The sequence below is a fragment of the Myodes glareolus genome, chromosome 2 (genome assembly GCF_982192425.1).
Source record: "Myodes glareolus chromosome 2, mMyoGla1.1, whole genome shotgun sequence".
Taxonomy (NCBI): domain Eukaryota; kingdom Metazoa; phylum Chordata; class Mammalia; order Rodentia; family Cricetidae; genus Myodes; species Myodes glareolus.
Genome location: NC_142027.1, coordinates 82565127 through 82568518, shown reverse-complemented (window position 1 = coordinate 82568518; position 3392 = coordinate 82565127). Strand labels below are relative to the sequence as shown.

The window sequence follows — 3392 nt, the reverse complement described above, 5'->3', positions numbered from 1 at the left end:
TTGCACATGCCTTTCACCCCAGCACTTGGGGAGCAGAGGCAGGTGTGTCTCTGCATTTGAGACCAGCCTGATCTACACAGCAAATTCCAGGCCACCCAATGCACACACAGCATCCCTGTCTCAAAAACAAAAAAAAGAGAAAATGTGATACACAAAATTAAAGAAAAGTAAACTTTAATACATATTATATATGAGTAGAGTTGAATGAACTAAGGAAGTTATCTCTCTCTCTTTCATTCTATGTATTTATTTATCTACACATAAATACACATGTAGATATTAAGAGTTTGGGGAAGGGGACATGGGAGTAATTGTCTGAAAGAGAGACTTACAAAGACAGGGCTCATTTTTGAATTTTTTAAATTCCAAATATATATAATATATACATATTATACTATTGTGCTATGCCTGAAAATTTCTTGATTTCGTCACTCCTACTCCGTTCAGTGTTCTGCCATGTCCAGAAATTACACTGTAATGTGTCACAAATTTGTGAAACAAATATATACATACAAACATATGTACACACACACACACACACACACACACACACACACACACATACAGTAGAGTGGAGTGTGAACATCAACTCTGTGGTTACCCCTAGGAATATACCCTATCTTCTTTCCCACACTTGGTAACTAGCACTCTGTATTAGTCGCAGGAATTTGAAGCATTTGAAGAAAACACAGATTAAGGCCTGAATCCTGGCTTTGCACCTTGTCAGGTTCAAAGGACTTTGAAGCCAGTTAAAGTGAAGCAAGTTCCTGCTGTTAGACTCTTCCACCAGCAAAGGGCGGTAGGGTAACATCTAGAAGCCCCAAAGGGAAGACTAGAGTTGTGCAGTAAAAGTTGAGAGGGTGATGCCAAGGTAGGATTTCTGAAAGTGTCATGGAGAGTTTTTAATTCCAGTGATGAAATTCTGAGAGTCACATAACCTTGTCATTCAGCACACAGGCAGAAATCATACATAGGGAGAGGCACACTGAGGAAATGCTCAGGCATATTAAAATACCAGCCATGAGCGTCAGTAGCACTGTCAATGCTGAATTCATTAACAAAGACATTCAGAGTACAGTGGGAAGTTCATCATGGGAGAACTGACTCCCAGGGCCTGTTTCTGGCACTCAGGATCACTTATCTCTTATTACTTATCTCTCTTCTAGGCACTTCCAAAGACATACTCCTGAGCTCTTCCCCTCTTACCTATAGGCAGATTTGCCATTAGACTAAAACACCTGGGCTATGATAAGTCTAAATTAGGGAAGGTAGCAAGCAGGGATCTTCCCTGAATTAAGAGTTCAGTGTTTGTTGAAAATACCATGACTGACCTGGACACTAAACTTATTCAAAGCATATCTGTATTGGTTCACTTTATACACGGAGTAGGAGCATTCTTTGTGATGGGTCCCCTAACTGAATACCTTCCAGAGCACAACTTATTGCAACCTTGATCTCTTTCACACACACAAGAACTAAATTGTTCTTATCAGTAAGTCTTGATTCAGGCAGTTTTAACAAGGCCTTTAAAGGCACTGGTGCAAGATTTTTGAATTAATTCCTGAAGCTGGATGCTAGTCTCCTCTAAGAAGAATGGAGTCAGAGAGTAGGTAGACTCAACATGAGAATTGGCGCTGGACATCTTATGACTTCACAAAAAATGATGATTGTATAATAAACCAATATCACACAGAAAAATGTAGCCCTGCACTTTAAGAATTGCTGTTACTGAAATAACAAGACTGAATCACAAATATAGCTCATAAATCCAAAGAGAGGATGGAAAATTAAGGTGACCAGCCACACTACAATTTTTGGTGAATTAGATGCCAGTAGTGGTTTCTGAACTAGACAAAGTACACACCAAAGACAAGATAATGGAAGGTGTGCAACTTTGTTAGACCTAGCTTATCAGACTTAGAAGACTATCACGGCTAAATACCTGTAGGGTTGCTGTGGTCAGAGACTAGAGAAGCTTAGGGGAAATTCTCAGCATATGAACTCTTGAATGAGTTGGGTTCCACCCTTCCTCATTAATTTCCGCATCACAGTTTTGAAATATTTTCTACACAGAGGCCTCAGTGGGGAGCCCCTGACAGGGAGGGAGCAAATTTGCATAGCCACCAAATATCTACTAACTCCAAAAGGCTTAACAGAGAATAAAAGCCCTTGTAGCCTGGCCATACTGATTCTTCCAAGATACAGAAATCGGTGGCATCTCTACCATGGACTGGCTCTCTCTCCTGTTCCCCTTCATTTCTTTCTGCACAGGTGATCTACTAAAGACTCAGTTTGCTGTTTCAACCTGCACAGGATACTGTTGCCCAGATCTAAATCTTGAGTTCTGTTCTGGTAGAGTGTTTAGTTGGACCTGAAAGGGACATTGTACAATATACTCATCGTCCTTCTCTTTTCTCTTGCAGGTTCCATGGCCTCCTATGTACTGACTCAACCTCCTTTGCTATCAGTGGCCTTAGGGCAAACAGCCACTGTAACCTGCTCTGGTGACAAACTCTCAAGTGAATATGTTCACTGGTACCAGCAGAAGGAAGGCCATGCCCCTGTGCTGGTCATATATAACGATAATAAACGTCCTAATGGCATCCCAGACCAATTTTCTGGCTCCAGCTCAGGGAACAAGGCCACCCTGACCATCAGCAATATCCAGGCGGGAGATGAAGCTGACTACTACTGTCAGAGATGGGATAGCACAAGTAGTGCTCACAGTAACACACGCAGATGAGGAAGTAAGACACAAAACCTACTCTCCTGTAACAGTGGCAACTCATTTCCTAGTTCACTTTGCAAAGTTGTTTCCCTGACCTTTACTAAGATCTTTGTATTCTAATACAAAATGAACAAGACTGCATGTGTAATGTCAACTGCCGAGTATCATTCCTCAGACTCTACCAAGTAACATATGTGGTGACCTTCAGATTCCATCAGATAAAAGATTTTGTTCCTAAAATTTAGCTGATTTATTAGGACATATTCTTGTGAACATAGTGCATTTTTTATTTCATTAATTTTTTTAGATATTTTACATCTATTCTGATTATATTCACACTCACCTTTCCTCCCTTTTTCTGGGTTTCCCTTGAAAAATATTAAAAGGGAGCTTCTGAATTACAATAAATGTTTTTTGCAGCCTAACAAGTGTGCAGTTAGAGCTGAAAAAAAAAAAAACTCAAGAAGGAAGAATTGCTTCACTCTCTTACCAAACCAACTGTTAAGACCTTTTCTACCTTGCGAACATAAAGAAAATGCCATGTAATACATTCCTTCTGACACAAAAACAAGACATGTCTGTCAGGTTTACTTTGAAGGAAAATATTACTATGTTTCATATAAAGACTTCCAGGAACATGAACCAGGAACTCAAGGGCACCTTT

General features: G+C 40.1%; 1 long non-coding RNA gene across 1 annotated transcript; it reads left to right on the top strand.

Annotated features, from left to right (window-relative positions):
* Positions 1–2107: 2107 nt before the first annotated feature.
* LOC148123031 (uncharacterized) lies at positions 2108–2882 on the top strand. Its single transcript, XR_015735234.1, has 2 exons — positions 2108–2271; positions 2424–2882. It is a non-coding gene; the product is annotated as an uncharacterized LOC148123031 (long non-coding RNA).
* The last annotated feature ends 510 nt before the right edge of the window (positions 2883–3392 follow it).